The following is a 14,121-nucleotide window of genomic DNA, read 5'->3' on the forward strand; positions in this document are numbered from 1 at the left end:
GCTGTGGGTTAAACCACAGAGACTAGGACTTGCCAATCAGAAGTTTGCGGTTCGAATCCCCGCGACGGGGTGAGCTCCCGTTGCTCGGTCCCTACTCCTGCCAACCTAGCAGTTCAAAAGCACATCAAAGTGCAAGTAGATAAATAGGTACCGCTCCGGTGGGAAGGTAAACGGCGTTTCCGTGTGCTGCTCTGGTTTGCCAGAAGCGGCTTAGTCATGCTGGCCACATGACCCGGAAGCTGTACGCCGGCTCCCTCGGCCAATAAAGCGAGATGAGTGCCACAACCCCAGAGTCGGCCACGACTGGACCTAATGGTCAGGGGTCCCTTTACCTTTTACTTCACATGACATTAGGCACAATCCATCTTCATATCTGTAGCTTTTAGAGAAATACTCCTCTTAGAGGTGCTTTTCCTCAAACCAGCTTCCATCTGATTCAGAAATGGAAGCCACGGTTCCATTGTGGTGTCATATGATTGTGACTTTTGTGTGGCTTGGAAATGCAGTGGGGGGGGGAATGACCTCACTGCATTTCAAGGTGCAAATGTGAACATAGTTTTAATTTAAGCATACAGTCTGGGAAGCTCATATTCCTGAGGCTTGCACATGTTGGGGTTGGAATATGGAGCCCAAATTATGTATTATATAAATCCAGCTGCACATGTTCTCAAAGAGTGAGGTTTGCTGCAACAAGTTCCCAGCATATATGGTATATGAAAAGCTAAGGGAGATACTGTGGTTTGTAATGTCACTAGGTACTGAAAATGATTCAGGGTCATTTCCACTATACAGTGGTGCCCCGCAAGACGAATGACTTGCAAGACGGAAAACTCGCTAGACTAAAGAGTTTTCCGTTTTGGAGGTGCTTCGCAAAACGAATTTCCTATGGGCTTGCTTCGCAAGACGACAATGTCTTGCGAGTTCCTGCTGGTTTTTTCCCCTCCCCCCTTTTTCTAAGCCGCTTATCAGCTGATCCGATCAGCAGATAAGCCGCTAATAGCGCTAATCCGCTAATCCTTCAATGGGCTTGCTTCGCAAGACGAAAAAACCGCTAGACGAAGAGAATCACAGAACGGATTCTTTTCGTCTTGCCAGGCACCACTGTACTCAAAAACAAATTGCACATGTTAGGTTCAGTGGGCAAAGAGTGCAGTTCTCCTGTTACCTGCAATAGAATCTCAAGACATTTGCTCAAGAGTTACTCTTCTGAAGATGTTAGGATAATTTTATAAGAAGCAGTTTGAAAATTGTACATCAGGTCTTCACACATAAAATAAAGGTTGATTATGGATTTAAGCTTTGATTGGGGCATTTCAGTAAGAAATATAGCTTAATTAAGACACTTACAAAATAATAGTGGAAATTGTGTGTGTGTGAAGTTTCAACTGGGGAAATGTAACAAAAAGATCATTGGGTTGTTGTTGTTTTTAAAAAATGCAGTTTTAAAAACTAAATAAGCACATTGTTTTGAATCTCTGAAATTATGTTTTTAAACTATAGTAGCTGCTGCTTTTGACAAGAAATGTATCCTCTGTCATTCTCATTGCCATTTTTAAAAAGCGCAACATGGGTGGGATTCAACCTATGAGTCCCATCAGCTGAAGCGCTGTGCAAGGACTTCTGCTTGTGCAACTGGGCTTTTCCCCCTTTCTTTCCCCATGCCCCCCACAATTGGCTGTGCAGGGAAGACCCCCTGGAACACATAGCAGAGAGACTCTTCCATCTGGCAAGCCAAAATGCTTGCTTTGATGGAAGAAATGCCTTTGTGTGATGTTGAATTCCTTCCCATTACTTTGCAACATCAAAATTAATATACTATTTTTCTTACTAGAGATGTACAGCTTTGTGGGTTTGTCTTGAAGACAGTCTGGAAACTTTAATAGGTTCATAATGTTCCGGCAGGGAAGTGGGAGAATGGGACACAATACTCCAGTATTTTACCAACTCCACTCCAAAAAAAATATTCTGGGCTCACTTCAAGGTGCCCATTTAGAATTATAAGGCCCTGAACAGCCTGGGGCCAGAGTACCTTTGGAATCACCTTGTCCCATGTGGCTCAGTTGGTTAGAGTGTAGTGCTAAGAACACCAAGGTTGCAGGTTCAATCCCTGATGGCTCCATATGGAAGATGGACTAGATGATCCTCAAGGTTGCGTCCAACTCTGCAATTCTGTGATCTATGGACTTGCCCAATAACTAAGCTCTGTTCCAGAGGCCCTCTTCCATATCACCTGGGGTACAGTCGGTGCTCACAATTCTGGTGCTCAAATTTTTGAAGTGTTTGCCTCGAAAGTTGTGCTTGGCCTTCTTCATGGGCAATGAAAATGACTTTGTCCCACTGAGTGTTCTCTCTTTTTTGGCTTCTTTTGTGTTGTTTTTTTATCTGCTGCTTTTTACTGCTTTATTTCTAACGCTGTGCTTTTATGTATAACAATGTGCTTATATTTGGTCACCACAATCTTGGTGGACTGGGACTTTCATCCATTCACTTGGTCCTTTGCAGCAGTCATTACTGAGATGGTCTCTGTAACTATATATATATATATATATATATATATATATATATATATATATATATATATATGCTTTCGTAGATTTTCACGGGTACAGGAATGCAGGTTTTGGTGTCTTCGGGTGTCTTCCCGTGTAAGAGTTGGGGTGTCTAGGCGACGTTTCGACGAGGTCTCACTCGTCATCTTCAGGCTGGTGCTTTCGGCTTCTTGTTACTAGAACAGAGCAGGATCTCAGTGTTTGAGTTCCTATAAATACTGTTGAGGGGGTGTGGTGTATAGCCTCCAACGTTCTGGGCAGAGAGGGAGTTCCCAGGTTAGTGTGCCTTTTCTTCTTTTGTTCCTTAATTACTTACACGGGAAGACACCCGAAGACACCAAAACCTGCATATATATATATATATATATATATGTAGGTTTTGGTGTCTTCGGGTGTCTTCCCGTGTAAGAGTTGGGGTGTCTAGGCGACGTTTCGACGAGGTCTCACTCGTCATCTTCAGGCTGGTGCTTTCGGCTTCTTGTTACTAGAACAGAGCAGGATCTCAGTGTTTGAGTTCCTATAAATACTGTTGAGGGGGTGTGGTGTATAGCCTCCAACGTTCTGGGCAGAGAGGAAGTTCCTAGGTTAATGTGCCTTTTCTTCTTTTGTTCATTAATTACTTGAGGGATATCTTGAGTGATTACTTGAGTGATATTCTGAGTACCACTTAGGAGGGTCATTAGGTGTGGATTAGTTGCTAAAGCTTTCGTGTCTTGACCTCTTGACCTTGTAAAGAGTTTTTCTGAGAAGATGGCTGTACTGCACTTAGTTGTGCTCTGGCTTGGCTTCGTGTATAGGGGCGAGCTGTGGTTTTGTGCCCTGTGCCAGCCAGATCTGTGTAGGGATTGCAGGGGGGTGCAGCATCCGGAGGTGCCACTATGGTTTGGCTACTGGATGGTGTCTGTAATTTATCTGTGGAGAGGGTCTGGGTTTGGGTCTGGTGTGGTTGATTGGAGATGGCGTTCTGTGTGCCTCTGGTTCTGGTGTCGGTTTTTGTGGGGAGGGCTAATTTCCAGATGTCTGGCAGGCGGGACGTGTCGTCACGCTTGTTCATGTTGTGAGGGTGTTTCTCTATCTCGATGGCTTCCATGATTATTCTCTTGTGGTGATGTTCCATGTTAAAGAGCAATTTGGAATCTGCAAAATTAATTTCGTGTCCTGTTTCTTTCATGTGTTTGCCGTCAAAAAAGAAGAAAAAACTTCCTCTCTTTACCAACACATGAAAGAAACAGGACACGAAATTAATTTTGCAGATTCCAAATTGCTCTTTAACATGGAACATCACCACAAGAGAATAATCATGGAAGCCATCGAGATAGAGAAACACCCTCACAACATGAACAAGCGTGACGACACGTCCCGCCTGCCAGACATCTGGAAATTAGCCCTCCCCACAAAAACCGACACCAGAACCAGAGGCACACAGAACGCCATCTCCAATCAACCACACCAGACCCAAACCCAGACCCTCTCCACAGATAAATTACAGACACCATCCAGTAGCCAAACCATAGTGGCACCTCCGGATGCTGCACCCCCCTGCAATCCCTACACAGATCTGGCTGGCACAGGGCACAAAACCACAGCTCGCCCCTATACACGAAGCCAAGCCAGAGCACAACTAAGTGCAGTACAGCCATCTTCTCAGAAAAACTCTTTACAAGGTCAAGAGGTCAAGACACGAAAGCTTTAGCAACTAATCCACACCTAATGACCCTCCTAAGTGGTACTCAGAATATCACTCAAGTAATCACTCAAGATATCCCTCAAGTAATTAATGAACAAAAGAAGAAAAGGCACATTAACCTAGGAACTTCCTCTCTGCCCAGAACGTTGGAGGCTATACACCACACCCCCTCAACAGTATTTATAGGAACTCAAACACTGAGATCCTGCTCTGTTCTAGTAACAAGAAGCCGAAAGCACCAGCCTGAAGATGACGAGTGAGACCTCGTCGAAACGTCGCCTAGACACCCCAACTCTTACACGGGAAGACACCCGAAGACACCAAAACCTACATTCCTGTACCCGTGAAAATCTTTTCTTTTCTGTGAGAAGCCAGCTGCTTACACAGTACTTCTCCCTCCCAAAATCAGATGTGATTTATTACTGAGCACGGCTGTGTGTGCAGCAGCTCTAATAGGTTTAGTAATAGCCTAACTGCATTTTCTGCTTAATCGCGTTAGTAGCCATTTTAGTGTTTAATTACCTTTCCAATGTCCATAATAGGAGTAGCATTGTTAACATATTACATTTTAAATGAACCTGAAAAATTCAGGTCATCCTCCTTAGTAATGATAAGACTTAACCGTTCCAACAGAGGGGATTGGCTTGAACAATTATACCTCTACTAATTAAAGCTATTTTTGTATCACTGAGCATGTAAGTGAATGGCCTAAAGAGCGTACATCCTGAGACTTAAACTATAATAGCGATTCCTCCTCCTTTAGAGTATTGAAACCAGACATGATGCAGGAAATCCATTTTATTTTATTTACTTTAAAACAGGCACATGTTGGAACAGTTTTGATCACCTCATTGGTACTGGGCAAGGGAGTCATTTCCCTAATCTAAATCTCACCTCCTAACTCTGCCGGTGAAAAATACAGGAATAGATGCTGTGTTTTAGTAACTATGGAAAACATTTACCCACAATCCAGTAGCCATTCATATATCTGCCATCACTCTTAAAAGTAGATTCTGTGATTCTATGAACCTCATTAAAATTGTGCCTTGCCTATACAGTGCAGATGAACTGCCGGGTGGGGAGGGAGTTTATATATCTCTAAGTTAACCCTCCCAGGAAACTCCTGCTGCCACCATATACCTTAAAAATAAACAATTCCTTAATTACTCCTCTTTCTGTAGTAGCGTGGTTACTATAGTGTCGGTGTGAGAGACCCATAACTGAGACCTAAGACTCAGCTACATTCTTGAAGATAAAACGCTTTATATGCGTTATAATGCTGTGACACCAGATGGCGCTGTGTAGTCCCATTTTTTGCCAACGGGATTTCCCTGTATGAACTTTACAGCGTTTTTAACTGAATCGCTTCTTTCATGTGTCTAGATCTAGTCAGAGCTTCAACAAAATATCAAAATAATAAGGATTAATAAATATTTGATTACTTTAAAGATCACATGAAAATATATAGTTGTAAGATGTTGCTACAGACTTAAATTTTAAAACTTCAGGTGTTATATCTTACTTTTAAATTGATTAAATGTATCATGAGTCCCGAGGTGCCACCAGTCTCAGGGATGGGATGGCAGGCTGAGAAAGATGTGGGGGGACAGGATGATGACATTGGGAAGTTAGACTGGGAAACAGGGGCTGGAGGAAACAGATACCCCCCCTTTCTCAGGATATGGCTGCTCCAGATGGGGAAGCAGGTTTCCCACTTCCCCTCTTCCTTCCTGGGGAGAGGGGGGCAGCTAGAGTGGAATCCAGAGAGGGTGTCAGTTGAATATTTTATTTCATAAATGTTGTAAAAGGGGAACAAGATTTTTGAAAGTGTTATTTGTTCTGTTTCCCTTCCCTCAATCCTATCATTTATGTTAATTTAGACTTCATTGTAATATACAATGTTTTATTGTAGGAATAGTGGGTATATGTCATTTTGCAGCTAGTAACATTCTTGCAGCTATTAATAAATTCCCTACTAAAACGCATTGTTCTAATATTTCATACTACCCAGAAGTATTACTATAGATTTCAAAGGCAATGAATAACCAATCACAGTTTCAATATTTTTAGTAAGCTTTGCACAGTATTACTTTACCTTTTCACAGCTCCACAGTGTATGGAAGAAATCGTTTCCAACATCAGTTGCAAATTATGCCTTATTTAAACTTTTCTAAGCTACTAAGGAATATGTAAGTCATCATCTAGTTAACCCTCTGTTTAAAAGAACGGCATTAATTCCTCTTCTATCTATGCAAGCCGGCACTCACAGAGCAGGGTTGGTTTCTTTTCTCAGGTTCAGCACTCAGTGACGAATGCTCAGCCACAATAAGGTCTTCTTTCTGAAAAGACACTTTCACTTGTGTCAGGACCACTATGCTGGCTTTAGAGTTCCAGCTCCCTGCTTGCTGAAGCCTCTCTGCTTCCTTAAGCACAACTCTTCTGAAACCGTCTATCACTCTATATCATTGAGGATGAATGCTCAATAAAGAGGTTGTTTGGAAGCAATGCCAATAGGGATGCAGGATAAATTACGTTCACATTTAAAGGCAATTCTACCTAATTTGCAGTTTCCAAAATAATACACAAACCAAAACACAACCATTCTTTGAAATTCACACTTCTTTGAATTTTGCAATGCAACTCTCCAGGGTACAAAAATGCATATACTCGGGTAAAACATCATACAAATATGCATTATATTAGGGAAGATTGCTTTGCAAATATTTAGATAATAGACAATATTGCAGACAAGCATGTATTTATTATGAGAAATACAATAAAATGCTGGTGGTTTGTTATGAAGACTTAAAAAAAAACAAGTAGAAAACTGATATGAAATGTGGAGAGCTGAACTTAAGATTGAAAAACTGAGAAACTGAAAGGGACAGATTCATTGATACCTAATCAATGAATTGAATCTGGAAACTGCAGACAGAATTGGTCTCTGCTAGCTGTTTAAGGTATCAGGCTACACCTAGGATACTGGGATAAATAATCAATGACTGATCCCAATTTTTATTTTATTCTTGACAACATAATGCCCAACTGTTACAAATCTGTCTTTTTTCATTTGTGTGCTTGTTAAATTGGATATTGCCTTTGTTTCTTTTCAAGCTGTTTACAGGGTGGGTAGTATGCATAGATAAATAAATAGTGGTTCTTAGTACCAAGGTCTCCATGAGCCTGCTATAGTATTATTTTTGGATTGGTATTCTTAACAGCTTCCATTTTGATCTATTTAAAGCAACACATCATGACAGTTTTTGGCCTCAAGAGTTTCATTTTTATAGCAATTTTGAAGCCGGTGGAACGCTGGCATTGACTCAGCAATTTTATGCCATGATTTTACTTGCAGCATTGCCTTACAGTTTTCAGACTGTCATCAATTTGGACACTGATGTGAGCCTTTATCTGTATTAGAAATTAAGTTGACCAGTCAGGAACAGAAAGCCAACGTCTTCATAAAAATGATATAAATCTCAGATCCTCAGAAGAAGCTCACAGGGTTGTATAAAGTTACTGAAAGCAAAAGAATGATAATAGCCCATGTTTGTCAATTATCTGCTAGATTTCACAGCCAGATTAACCTTAAATGACCATTCATTAAAAATATGCTTAATCATTATTATTAAAGTTATTTACCTAGTGCAGGCATAGGCTAACTCAGCCCTCCAGATGTTTTGAGACAACAGTTCCCATCATCCCTGACTACTGGTCCTGTTAGCTAGGGATGATGGGAATTGTAGTCCCAAAACATCTGGAGGGCCAAGTTTGCCTATGCCTGACCTAGTGGGACCTCAAATACTGTGACACTACTAAATAACTCAAGGGAGTTCATGCAAGTGAAGGTGTCCAATTCCCTTTTCTCCACCCTAGCAGCCAAATGCACCCCTCCATGGATGACATACAGGGATCTACTCAGGGAGGGGAAGACTACCCAAAATTAAGTGGTGCAGCCCCTGCACCACAGCCCACATCATTCACGAGCAGGCATGGCATCAGCATCCACCATGATGCAGCAAATTGCCACTGGGTTTGCTTGAAGAGCAGTGGAGTTGATGATGTCACACACTTTGAAAGAATTGCCTTGTCATGCTGAAGAGCAGCACTGGCTGAAGCACCTGCAACCACTACCAGCATTGCTACACTACCTGCAGGCTCCTTGCTGGGGATCAGAGGCATTCCCATTTATTGAAAGATGGTGTCAGCTGCTTTAGTTGTTTTATTCAATACTTCTCTGCTGAGTGCTGGGAGTGACTATCTCCACGTGGTCTGGTAAGTGGGTTTTTTTGGGAGGGGGGCAGTTGAAGGTGGAGACAAAGGGACAAGCTACAAGAGTGGCAAGCAAAGTGGCTGCAGACACTGCCATAATCTAAATTTCCCTGACTCCTCACCAGAATGGTATTTTTTGCAGCTGCACAAAGCCAATTTCCCCAGGGCCTCCTCAAACCTGGTGCCATCTCTTTTCAGGGTGGCTCCAAACTCTCCAAATAGTATTTTCAGGGAGGAAAGATGACTGCAGAGGGGAAGAGCATAAGTTCCTTAAATTAACTTAGGATCCAAACCAAAGCCCTGATTGTGGGTGGGAAAAGACGTTTTGTCATTAGTTCATACTAATCCTCCAGCTGACAGGACAAAACATTCTTACCTTTTATTTAGATAAGTTAGACTTTCCAAAAGGGTGGCAAAGTTAGTCTGTTGTTGCAGCAGCAACAAAACAAAGAATCTTACAGCACCTTAAAGACCTTACTATGGCATGAGCGCCAGTGTGGTGTAGTGGTTAAGAGCGATAGACTCGTAATCTGGGGAACCGGGTTCGCGTCTCCGCTCCTCCACATGCAGCTGCTGGGTGACCTTGGGCTAGTCGCACTTCTTTGAAGTCTCTCAGCCCCACTCACCTCACAGAGTGTTTGTTGTGGGGGAGGAAGGGAAAGGAGAATGTTAGCCGCTTTGAGACTCCTTCGGGTAGTGATAAAACGGGATATCAAATCCAAACTCTTCTTCTTCTTCTTCATAGACAAGAGTCTATGATATATGTTAAGGACAGACATGGCTAAAATTCTCTCGTGTTCATGTGTCTACCATGTACTTAAAATTAAATCTGTTGGTGTTCATTGGAGCCATATGTCTTACAGCCCAGTGAAAAAAAGCTTGAAGAAAACCTAACCCAAGAATATACTTCATGTGTCACAGCGCGTGTGTGTGTTTGTGTGTGTGTTGGTGCTGGGGAATCTGATCAAAACAAACTAGATATAAGGAAGCAATTTGTGTCTTTTATAGCTGTTTTGATGTAAGTTATAATACAAGTTGACTATGAAACTCAAGGATTGCAGTGACTGCAAACAGTAAAGAGCATTTAACTGTAAATCAGCCTAACCAGTGGAGAAGACATAAATTAAAAGATTATGGGGCTTAAGAGTAACTATTGGAGGAAAATTGATAGGGGGATAAGGGAAAACAGAATTTGGGGAGCAGCCATCACAGGAGTAAGATGAGATATGATCTTCTCGAGTAAAACAGAAAGGAAGGAAAGAATTAAAGTTGTATGTAAGGAGCAAGGGAACTGGAGTGGAAAAGAGGGCTTCCTAACATTCTTGGCTGGAACAATGGAAAATGGATAGTAAAGAATATATTTTGCTTAAGTGCAGAACATGATCTTCTGCCAACTTTGGTTCACTCTCAGGGATGGAGTTGCAGTTTATGTGGAGAGATATATACCAAGCGGCACATTTTTCAAACTGCAGCATGGCAGAAATCCAGGATTTGGCATCACAGGAAGTATGTGGAGGGTGGAATGGCATTGTCATACACATAGTTAGATTATCACTGTAGTTCCTATTATATTGTCACTGAATGGTAGTACTGGAAAACCCTCGAATTCAGACTATAACACAGAAAAAAAGCTTGGTCTCACACAAACCATTTAGCTCGCAATTTCTATTCCTCATTTACTCACTTTTTACAGGGAATTCAGACTATTATTTATTTCATTTATGAATCACTTCCCATGAGGCATCTCAAGCAATTTACAATATAATGACATAGAAACAATTGCAAATATAAAAAACAGTTAAAAACAAGTGTATAAAAAACAGTTGTAAAAACCAGCAATTATAAATATAGAAACAGCTTAAAGCTAGAGCACATATGTAAAATCAATTCAAATCCAGGACAGATATCAATTGGGACAGAGATTTTAGAAGGCTTGTTGCCAACTCACTGCATTCTAATGTTTGGTTTTTAAGTTGTCCTACTATCTATTTTCCAACCTGGTTGCAGTGAAACGTTTCACTTAAAAATGCATTGTGGGCCAGCAAAATGTTTTTGAGGTTTTTCAGGTCTATTGTACCTTTAATTAGAAACTTTGTTTGCTTTCTGTTCAGACTGACTGGGATAATAGTGATGAATTGTCCCTTAATTAGTCATCTTATTTTCCCTACCAATTGTGAAAAAGGTTTAATTAGTGGCTTCACTCCAAATCACATTCCCATTGCAACTGTGTGCAAGTTACATGTAGTTTTTGGGTAAAGCGTCTGACGCTTGGTTTTGGGAACTTCATGTGGCCTAGTTTGCTTGCACAGTAGCATAGAAAGCTGCCTTAGAGTAGATCAGACTATTTGTCTGTCTAGTGTAATATTATCTACTCTAACTGGCAGTAGATCTTCTGCATCTGGAGCAATGGTCTTTCACATCACTTGTTACCAAATCCTTTTAATTTAACTGGAGATGACAGGAATAGAACCTGGGTCTCCGTTCAGCCTCTCCACAACCTCCTGTGAGGCTGCTAAATGTACCTGTAGTGTAACTTGTTTTACTCAGAGTAGACCCATTGAAATTAATGTACCTAACTTAGTCATAGTCATTTTAGTGGATCTACTCTGAATAAGACTTGGCTGAATACTACCCAATGCCTAGTTTTGTGCATGCGGTAAACAAAGGAAGCTGCAAAGTGAACTGGATTTTCTGAAAGGAAAAGTCAGAAGGTTTGTGGAGGGGTACTTGGATTTGGGGAGGTTTGTGGAGGGGTACTGGATTTGGGGAGGGGGGTTGGGTAACATCTGGCTACCCAACTATAATTCCCCAAAGAACATCTGTTCAAAGGAATGGAATGTGAGAATACTATATATATCATGTATATCTCGCCACAAAGCTTTAGTACATTAGGTTGATACAGAGCTCATAGTTATGTAATCCCTATTTGATGTGGTTAAGTCTATCCCTTCATCTTACACTGTACAAATAGCTCTGTCTCTCAGATAAACTGAAGTCAAATGATCCCAAAAGAAAAGTCCTAGTATGTGATATTTTGTAGAATTGTCATGCTGTTTCTTTGATCACTTCTTTGATCACAGCTCAGCTGCCTTCTCTTCATTATCGTCTAATTGGGTGGTGCATATCAGTATTACTAGCCCGATCAAAGTTTCTTAACTCATAAAGGTACCTAAATCTTTTAATAATAATAATAATAATAATAATAATAATAATAATAATAATAATCCCTGTCAGTTGTTCAACACAGTTCAACCTTTTGGGGAATTGTGAACACCAAAGAATTAAGAGCACTGCTGCTACTGTTGATATAATAACTGTGTTTCCTGAACATAAAGGTAAAGGTACCCCTGCCCGTACGGGCCAGTCTTGCCAGACTCTAGGGTTGTGCGCTCATCTCACTCATCTCACTTCCGGGTCACGTGCCAGCGTGACAAGCTGCATCTGGCGAGCCAGCGCAGCGCACGGAATGCCGTTTACCTTCCCGCTGGTAAGCGGTCCCTATTTATCTACTTGCACCCGGGGGTGCTTTCGAACTGCTAGGTTGGCAGGCGCTGGGACCGAACGACGGGAGCGCACCCCGCCACGGGGATTCAAACCGCCGACCATGCGATCGGCAAGTCCTAGGCGCTGAGGTTTTACCCACAGCGCCACCCGCGTCCTGAACATGCAGAAGGTTAAATGGGGTGGAACTCATACACATACAATCTCTGCTGTCAATGTCCCTAGGCTGCTCTTCACACCTTCATGCAATTGGTGTGAAGGTCTAAAGAGGGTTTTAAATGTGTTCCATTGAACATATTTAGAACCCTTCCTGCAAGCTGGAACCCTGGGTTCTCAGGGTTTGAATCGTGGGAAGTGTTTCTACAAACTTTCAGTTGAATGTGCTTGAAAACTATTTTCAGACCTTCACACTAATTATACAAAGATCTGAAGAGATGTCTGAGGGCCACAGGTCATTAGAGGTGGTACTTGATGGACCTAAACCAATGGATTCAAGATACAAGAAAAGAGATTCTAACTAAACATCAGGAAGAACTTTTTGACAGTAAGAGCTGTTCAGCAGTGGAACAGACTCCCACAAGAAGTGGTAAGCTCTTCTTCCATGAAGGTTTTTCAGCAGAGGTTGGATACTTAGATACATGACAGCCTGCTATGTAATAATAATAATAATAATAATAATAATAATAATAATAATAATAATAATTTGTACACAGCCCATCTGACTGGGTTGCTGCAGTAAAACGAAGTAAAAAGAAGAGGAGGATCAGCTACCAGTTGCCTTTTTATTTCTTTCAGCTTTTAATTTCTGCTTGTTTTCCTTGATGGTTTTTCACTCTTTCAGCATTAAGATTACATTACTTCTCTGGCAGTTTTACTGCTGGCTTCTGTGTTTTAATTGCTGAAGCAATTTTTCCTACAGATTTTTTTTTTTTGGCTGTACCTAGTCAATTTTACTTTTATTCTTCATTGCAGCAAACAAAATATGTAAGCACTCTAATCACCTAATTGGGGGGAAACCCAAAGATATGGTAAGTTATATAAAATTAATGATATAACAAGGCTGACATTTATAGAAGCATTTAAATTATCTCCAATAGCTTTTATTATTAGAAAGTGAGTGTATTGCCCAACATTTTAATTACGTAGATTATTGCCTGAATTGGTTCAAAAATAAGTAGACTCAAGATGGAAGAATCTACTAGCTGCAGAACCATAAGTCAGTCTTGCATATAGCTTTTTATAAAATAAAGTGACTATGTCTTGGGTGAGGTTTAGTTCAATCAAGGCATATCACCAACATTTTAGAGTCCATTTCCCTTCTCTTTATACATGGTGACATTTCAAATATTCAGCTACTCTCCTGTAATTTTTAATGGAAATTCAGACGTTTAGGAAGACCCTTTTTCTTAAGAAGGTAACTTTATAGTGTCCTTGTGTTTTGCTTCTAGGGTGCTTCCAGACTGTAGCTGTTTTCAGGCAGGATTCAGCCACATAATGGCAAATTCAGATTATGCAATTAAAACTAATATAACCGCCCCACGGAAATATTGCAGTGCATGTTCAATAAACAACCAGCGTCATCTAACCTCCAAGCAAACAAATCAGTGAATATGTCATCTGGAAGCAACCCTAGAATCATAACGTTAAGAAATTCCCTGTAGAACCTGTGAGGTGGTGGGAGGGTAAAATTCCCAAATGCTTAGGTAAGGAGAATGTTTTGGCAGGGGACAGGAGCAAAACAGAGTTTCTCCTCATGAGCCAAAGGGTTTCTGAAAAGATTCAGAGCCATAGCCTTGCTAATCTGATGCGGAAAACAACTACAAAGAGTCATGTAGCACCTTAAAGACGAAAAAGTTTATTATAGCATAAGCTGTCATAGGCTGTGGGGTAGCTGTGAACTGTTACTCTGAGTTGCAGGTCTATATAACCACTGTTTACAGTTCCCTCTCCCACAAACCCAGTAGTGGCTGCTGCAGTTACACAAGTAGGGCTGAACCATTGCACCAGGCAAAGTATTTAAATTATGTTTTTATGACCCTCAGATTCCATTGTACTATTCGTAAGAGGAGATAAGATCTTTTTTTCCTTTGGGTACATAATTCCACTATTTTG

At 41.1% G+C, this 14,121-nt stretch overlaps 1 protein-coding gene across 4 annotated transcripts in view; it reads left to right on the top strand.

Moving 5' to 3' along the window:
- Positions 1-14,121, top strand: part of KCNQ5 (potassium voltage-gated channel subfamily Q member 5) — a 261,710-nt gene that overhangs the window by 152,645 nt on the left and 94,944 nt on the right. The window contains exon 1 of one of the 4 annotated variants that reach the window (XM_081186922.1): positions 12,984-13,037. The exons of the other annotated variants lie outside the window; for them this stretch is intronic. The gene's annotated coding sequence lies outside the window, so the exon portion shown is untranslated. Of the gene's footprint in view, positions 1-12,983; positions 13,038-14,121 lie in introns of those variants that run through there. 4 annotated transcript variants of the gene reach the window in all.

The sequence above is a fragment of the Podarcis bocagei genome, assembly GCF_964188305.1.
Source record: "Podarcis bocagei genome assembly, chromosome: 3".
Taxonomy (NCBI): Eukaryota; Metazoa; Chordata; class Lepidosauria; order Squamata; family Lacertidae; genus Podarcis; species Podarcis bocagei.